General features: G+C 38.7%; 1 non-coding gene across 1 annotated transcript; it reads left to right on the forward strand.

Annotated features, from left to right (window-relative positions):
• Positions 1-1,271: 1,271 nt before the first annotated feature.
• On the forward strand, positions 1,272-1,378 carry LOC131257133 (small nucleolar RNA R71). Its single transcript, XR_009177149.1, has one exon. It is a non-coding gene; the product is annotated as a small nucleolar RNA R71 (small nucleolar RNA).
• Positions 1,379-8,406: the final 7,028 nt, after the last annotated feature.

An 8,406-nucleotide genomic window follows, 5' to 3' on the forward strand; every position in this document is an offset into this window, starting at 1 on the left:
TGTTCATAGACCGAGTAAGGAATCAGATTTACACTCGCTCCTAAGTCAAGAAGTGTGTGCTCAATTCAGTAGTTCCCAATTATACAAGCAACGGTTGGGCTACCGGGATCTTTGTACTTTTGTGGCACATCTTACTTTAGGATGGCACCCACTTTTCTAGTTAAAAAGATTTTCTTTTGAATATTTTGTCGTCTTTTGGTCGTACATAAGTCTTTCAGAAATTTGGCATATGAAGGTATTTTTTTTACGGCATCAAGTAGATGAATATTGACCTTCACTTGTTTCAACACCTCTAGAATGTCCTGAGAGTTAGAGAGAGGTTTTGGTGCAATCAACCGTTGGAGAATGGTGTAATCAGCTTGCCTTGAAGTTTCGGTTCTAACTCTTGTGGAGTGTTGATAGGTCTATCAGTTTCATCTACTTCCAGGTCCTTAGACTTTTCAGCCCTTACTAGAATAGATTTGTCAATTATCTTCCCACTCCTAAGAGTGGTGATAGACTTAGCTTTCTCCATTTGATTTGAAGAGCTTGGATCACTTATTTCGTATTGCGGTTTAGGATTGGGGAAAGGTTGGGCTAGAAGAATCCCTTTTTCCCCAATTGAATTTTTTGTCTCACGCCCTTGTATGCCCTTTGAAAGGTCTTGAAGGGTTTGCAATATACTCTAAGTGATAAGCGCTTGGTTTTGAATACGTTTTCAAACCGGATCCTCTTGAGGTTTCCCTTGATTCAACAATTGGTTAGGGATTCCTTGAGGAGTAGCAATTTGTCCATTCCTCCAACTAAAATTCGGATGATTTCTCTAACTAGGATTGTATGTGTTAGAGATGGGTCCACTGAAAGGTCTTTGGTAGTTGTTTACGGTATTCGATTGCTCGTTCAGTGCCTCTTGAAAAGAAGGTATCGTTGGGCAATTTTTAGTTGTATGTATGTTGTAAGCACAGATACCACAAACAACTTCCTTAACCTTATCCTTCTTAAGTTCCATGGCCTTAACCTTCCTTGCGAGACTAGCCACTTTAGCATTTATATCATCATCCTCTTTCAACAACTATATCCCACCTCTCTGACTTGCTTGAGTAGGATTAGATGTGGTGCTAGGTTTTGGTGTGATGTCCCATAATTGTGCAGTTTTAGTGAGTTTGTCAAAGTAATCCCACACCTCATCGACATTCTTGTTCATGAATTCCCCATTGCACATCGTCTCGACAAATTGGAGAATGGAAGATGTCAGTCCATCATGGAAGAAAGTTGTTATGCACTACATTTCAAAACCATGTTGTGGGCATGAACTGACGAGATCCTTGAATCGCTCCCAACATTAAAAGAATGTTTCATCTTCCTTTTGGGCGAAGTTCATGATCGACTTTTGGATGGTGTTCGTCTTATGCTATGGAAAGAACTTTTTTATGAACTCCTTCATCATGTCATTCCATATGCCAATAGATCGGGAACTTAGTGAGTACAACCACGTCTTAACTTTCTCTTTCAAGGAGAAAGGAAAGAGTTTCAGCCTGACTGTGTCCTCAGACACGTTAGGAAAGGATAAAGTGGCTATCACCTCGTCAAATTCTTACAAATGTAAGTATGGACTTTCAGATTCAAGTCCAAGGCACTTTGGAAGGATTGGATCACTCCAAGCTTGATATCCATGTTTCCTGTGTTTCCTGAAAAAATCATACAATGAGGGGTGCTCAACCCCGCTGGTTGTAAGTAATCTCATAAAGTACGAGGTAGGGGTGCATGGTGCACCTCATCTCATCCTGGACTTTCACAACTCGAGGTTGCAGCTGATTCATCGGTTGATTGGCAACCATAACCTCAATTAACTCTGAGGATCTCAAGTGGTGTCCAACCCTGTGATAGATAGATAACCCCTCAACTAATCCTCCTTCACTCAAAAGACATCGAGTGTTGTCACAGACCCACTTGGGCATAAAACACTCTCAGCCCTTAATTTCATATTCTAAGCTAAACCTAAAAGAAAGAAGGGAAATAGAAATCTAGAAATAGAAAGAGAGAGGGAATTAGAAAGAAGTTACCAAATTAGAATTCTTAAATTAAGATCCTACAAAATAAAACAAAACAAGTCAGTTTTTAAAACAAAATTTCCGAAATTAGAAAGTTTCAAAAAACAAAAATAGAAAGATGAGTTAGTTTCTAAAATTCTGAAAATAGAAAGTTTCTAAAAAGAGGAAAAGTTAGTTTTTAAAATTAAATTAGGAAAATTTCTAAACCTAAAATTAGAAAGTAGTTTCTAAAAATAGAAAAAGAAAATTTCTAAACCTAGAATTAGAAAGCTAAGTTAGTTTCTAAGATAATTCAGAAAAATTCTAACCTAAAAATAGAAAGTGGAAAAACCCTAATATCAACCTAATTCCAAAACTAGCAAATCTTAGAAAAATGCAACCGTTAATCCCTGGCAATAGCGCCAAAAACTTGTTCACAACCCCAAGTGTAGGGTCGCGATGTAGTAATAATCTCGGTGAGACTGAGGTCGAATCCACAGGGATTAATCTCGTACGTTTTTTAAAGTAACTAGAACTAGAACTAGAAGAAGATGTGAATCTAAATCTGAATTAATTGAGAGAGTAATTGTGATTAAAGTGATTAAAACTATTGAAATTAAAGGTGGGAACTGGGGTGCCAAGGATCCACTTGTAGCAATTGAGAAGCTACCTTGCATGATTGAAGGACACAACTGGAATCAAAATCCTATCCTATCCAATTGGTAAGAAGAGATTTGTCAGATCTCTGAACTTCTCATGGATCTAATCATCAATGGATGAGAGTTGTGAGAATTTGGAAGTAATTCCATCACGTAACCATGCCTAGGAGACAAGGCAAACAATAGGATTTACTAATCTCACAACTAATTATAAGAGAATTGTGAAGGTTAGGAAGGATTCCATCATCCTACCATGCCCAAGGGACGATGGTGAACAATAGGATTACCCAATTTCACAATCTCAATTCAGGAAAAGAAGATATTTCAAGTTATCGCAGATCTATTGTAATTTGAGTCACAACAAACCATTAAAAACTGAAAGTATTTCTTAAATATCAAACTAGAATAAAAAATAGTTCAACTTAAACATGAATAAAAGGAATAGAAAATATCCTATCATGCTACAAGCTTCACTCGTTAGCCTTAGCTAAGAGGTTTAGCCAACCATAGACATGATTGAACTAAAATCTCTTAAGAAAAGCATAAAAAAAACTAAGGAAGAGGAAGAAAAACTCTTGTCGACGACTTCTCCACCCTCTTACTCCACTCCTTAAACCTTAGAAGATGCCTAGGAATACCCTGTGACCCCTATTTATAGTTTTGAAACTCCAACTTTCGCACCGAGTTGGCAAAATCTGAAAACCACTTCAAATTTTCGTAATTCGTGTGCTGTCAGCATAACTTCGACTGGTCGAGGATGACGGGGTTTTTGAGAATTTTGTCGCTGGAGTTCGAGTCGAGGAACAGGATCCTTCGACTGGTCGAGAATAGGCTTAGACTAGTCAAAGGATGTTGATTTTTAGGGTTGCTTTTCTTCACTTCAAGTCTTCAATGCTCTTCATTCCTCACTTGGTTTTCTTTGATCTTTGGCATGTGAATTCTTCATTCTTGGTCCCATAAGATTCATCCTTAGCTTTGGTGATTCTTGAGTGTTAAATCCATGCTTTTAGCATCATTTTCAATCCAAACTCTTAAATTCACCTTGCAACACAAACATGATTAAAATAGAACATTAAGCATTATCATATTCATAAAACCAAGTAATAAATGGGGTCCAATATGCAATATTTGACCCTCAACAGATGTCTACTGGCATGCAATGTTTTCGACCAAAAATAATAAGTGTCCTATTTGGCTTCACCAAATCGTTCTCCTAATTATTCTAAGCTCTTTTCATGTTGGGCGCAACTCCTAGAGCCCGATGGATGAAGAGTTATAATGAAACTAAAACTTACTATTTATAGTAAAAACAGAATTAAAATAGGGAAACGATTATCGATCCGGGGGTATTTCAAAAATCCGACTTGCGAAACCCGACGTAGCAGGGTTGGTTGGCTAAAGTAGCTCGTTCTACCCCAAAATCATATATTTTACACCCGATAACTCATTTCGAATTGTGGGATATGCCCGATCTAAGGTCCGACAGTCTGGATTACTTCTGTCGTTAACCGGGCCTTTTCTGATCCATCTTGGCCATGAAACTGTTCGCGACCCACTCTACATCATTTATGCATTATAAGATAAGCGAGCCTAAGGGTCCTTTGTGTCTTGGGTTTGCTCGAATGTAAGATCCCCTTATATAGCCCCATTATTCAATAAAATTATCTTTCCCTTATGTATTGCACAAAGTAAAGAATATTACAACTTAGAGCAGTGGAGCCCTAAATGATTCCCTTATGTATAGGCCCAAGAAGATTTTTCCCTTTACATTTCAGGGTAGGGATTTTGCCAAGTGACATTCATCCAATGATAAGGAATCCTTTAAAATTGTTCTAGATTCTTCAATAAAATACTAGATACCAAAACTTATTAAACTTCAAAACCTTCCAAAGATCCCTACAAAATTTAACCACTGTAAACTCACTCTAGATTACTTTATATCACTCTACATACTACATATTAGCCTCTTATGTACAAAATGAGCCTAAATGGCTAAGTCCTTGCAAGAGACTCCATGTCGTGACGTCAAGCTCTTGAAAGAGCCTTTTAAATGCACATGGGAGCAAATTGTGTGTTTAAAGAACTCTCTCTTTGATAGGCATTGTTTTTTCCATGACAAGATATCATTTTTCCTAAGCTCCAACACATTCTTTTCAACATGTGCACCCTCTCCCTTTTTCGCCTTCTACTTCAGCAAAAGTACTCTTCTACATCTATCCTTAATTGGAGTTAAGGGGATTCCAATGGATCCATGATGTAGAACATGTTAAGAGCCATCCTATGGGGGGCTAACATCATGGGAAATTTTCCATATGGCTTAAGATGGGGAAAAATGACAAAATACGCATTATAGCTTTTGAGGGCCATAACTTTGCAACTATTTATCAGAATTGCATATTTTATATGTCATTGGTAAGTTATCAGTGAGCTCTGCATCATGGTCAATTTCCTTTTAGCCCCTGAATGGTTTTCTAAAATAAGGTTGTTTTGGGAGTTAATTTTGAGGTTAAATTTAATATTTACTACTTTTAATAAGTTACGGGTTTTATTATGTTTAAAGTATTCTTCTAGAGTATTTTACGGTTTGAAGAAGTCCAATTATATTTTTATATATTGTTTGAGTCATCTAAAAGAGTTTTAACTCAATTTAGAAATTACTTACTATTTTGAGTAAGATTATTATGTTGGGGTTTGTCATATAGGAAGAAGTTGGCGATCTCTTCCTTACCCTTTCCACTAGACACATGTTACACAAGGTGGTATCTAAGTGCAGTCTTTCCTTGGATCAATGGTTTCCAATAGTAGGTCAGTGACAATAATCATATGGATGGTGCTTCGAGGAATCGAATATTGATTTTGGAGATGTTTGAGGTCTTTTAAAGGAAGATGTAATTAGTGATTGCTTGGTTAACTGAGGCCATGGAATGCTTACTAAGCCAACATGATGAACGACCCACAACTATTGAATGGACTTACAGTCAATCAGTTTATGGTGAAGTAACCATGCCAGTATATTGGCCACAATCATTTGGAGGAGCTTAGGGACCTAGATGCCTTTTGGAAAAGTAGATATCGAAGTTCGAGGTCTTTCAGAGGAAGATGCAATTGGTGATTGCCTGGTTAACTGAGGCCATGGAATGCTTAGTAGACCAATGCAACGAACGACCCACAACTATTGAATGGACCTGCGGTCAATCAGTTTATGGTGAAGTAACTGTTGGGAAAAAAATGTTTATGGTGAAGTAACCATGACAATACACTGGCCACAATCATTTGGGGGTGCTTACAGACCTAGATGCTTTTTGGGAAAGCAGATATCGAAGAAAAAAGAGATTATCAACATGATGAATGAGAAGAATGAACCTATGCAGATTAAAGAGTGCCTCTTGAGGAATCCATAGTCAGCTTGCTTGATGGAGACACATATGAATTGATTCCTCTAGAAGTGCACCAAAGTCAAACAAGACATGCTAAAAAAGCCAAATCATTACAAAGTGCTACTATCATTCTGACATCAAGTATGGATATTTTTCAAGTGGAGTGGCTAATGTAAGACAAGACAAGGGCAATCATATGGAGCACCAAGATCAAGAGAATAAGCTGTATGGCTTTTGGCAGAGCAAAAACATTAGCATAACATGAGTTATAGCTTCTGACGACCATAACTTGACAACTGTTTATTGGAATTATGCATATTGGTGTCGATGGAAAGTTTTCGGTGAGCTCTTTGTCATGACCAATGCCAAAGACAATTGGTCCATGGATGGGTTTCCAAAATAAGGTTATATTGGTGTCGATGGAAAGTTTTAGGAAAGTTAACTCTTTAGAGAAAATCATGACTTTAAGGTTGTATGATCCATGTCAATTGCATTATAAAGAGACGACATTCATTAATCTTAATAACATTTTATCTTTTAGAGGTTTTTTTACCTTATGGATTTAAGGCTTCCTCGCGGATTCGAGGTTTATCATAGAGGAAGGAGATCGTGATCTCTTGCTCCCCCTTTCCACAACATACCCGCTATGCAAATCCAAGTCATTTCCTCTTCTATATAGAAGATGAGTCTTTCCTTGTGATATTCAAAGTGTGTGATGTTGTCAATGTAAAGGTAAACCAAGAGTAATGTGTCCCTGCCAAGGTAAGTCTTTCCTCTCTCATTGAGAAAAAGGGACCTCTTCCATAGCAAACCAAGAGTAATGTGTCCATGCCAAGGTGAAGGTCCCTTCGATTCTAAACCACAACCAATACTCTTCCTCACATGCAGGAGGTGATAAATCCCTTGATGAATATTGTATCATTTCTCACTTTAGCTCACCATGGTTTCAATAATGAACATTATCCCAACTTCCTTTTGGACAAAATGGCCTTCTAGGATTCTATTAATAGTTTAACAAAGTGCACTACTTGCCTCATCTTCATAGTCTGCTAAGCATGTTTCAAACCCTTACCTTTCGATCATCACCAAGTAATGATCTACATTCTGTATCAAGCTATTACTTGATCTACATTCTTTATCAAGCTATTGAACTCTGGCTGGGCCAATGGTAAATCGAAACTTCACTGGGTAAAATGGCAATCAGTTGCCGCTCCCAAAATGGAAGGAGGTCTGGGAATTAAAAGGCTCAAAGATGTTATGAAAGCTCTTCATATGAAAATGGGCTAGTCTGTTGGATTTTGCAATAACAATAGCCTTTGGGCTTCTTTCATGAGGGCCAAGTATAGGGCCTCCCACCCAGCAAAATCTACGTACTCTGCTTCCTTTCTCTGAAAGAGCATCTAGGCCTTGCTTCCTCTTATTAAGGCCAATGCTCAGTAGCTGATTGGATCAGGGAATCTCAACCTGTGGACAGAAATTTGGATAGGTTTGGGGCCGCTAGAATGGCTCACCATGAAGCCTATTCCGGATAGTTTGAGGTCTTTTAAAGTCAGGGACTTTCTATGGCAACAGGGCCTGCTCCCTCCTTCGGTAATTCCAGAGTTCCTCCTGCAAGAGGTGCTTCTCCATATATTCAAAGGAGGTTTATGCACGTCAGAATGTGAGGAATCCTATTTTTGGCCGCTTGTCCCTTCTAGCTCTCTATCGGCGAAAGCTACATGGGATTTCTATACAGTGAATAGCCCTCGTAGGTTATGGTCTAAGTGAGTGTGGCATTCCAAAATGCCCCCTAAAATCTCAGCATTTATCTAGAGACTGATGCTAGGGGCTATCCCAGTGGAGGAAAGAATCCAGTCTAAGGGGATCTCACTCGCTTCGAGTTGTGTTTGCTACTCGCACAGAGTCTCCCACAGACTTGCAGCAGAATCCTTGGAACACCTATTCATTAACGGGCAGATGGCAATGGTGGTTTGGGATCACTTCAGTATGCTCTTCGACTCAGTTTTTGTCCCGTCAAACTCTATTCCTTAATTTTTGCGGCATTAGTGGTTGGTTAGACCCATAAATTCGTACACTGCTAGGCTGAGAGGAATCACCCCATGCTTCATCATGTGGGATATGCAAAGGGGAATCTTACTCTTCCCCTACCACGTGGAGTGATTGGCTATCGTTAAGGGGTTTGGGGATAGTTTCCCCTCCCACCTCATCTAGAGGATTTTAGGTTGTGAAGTGGCTTAAACCAAGAGAAGGCTAGGTGAAGTTGAATGTTGATGGGTCGGCCAGAAGAAACCCAGGTTTGTCCAACGGCGGAGGTCTTTGTAGAGGTCCTCTTGGTAACTTCATCTTTACTTTTTCTAATGG

The sequence above is a fragment of the Magnolia sinica genome, chromosome 9 (assembly GCF_029962835.1).
Source record: "Magnolia sinica isolate HGM2019 chromosome 9, MsV1, whole genome shotgun sequence".
Taxonomy (NCBI): Eukaryota; Viridiplantae; Streptophyta; class Magnoliopsida; order Magnoliales; family Magnoliaceae; genus Magnolia; species Magnolia sinica.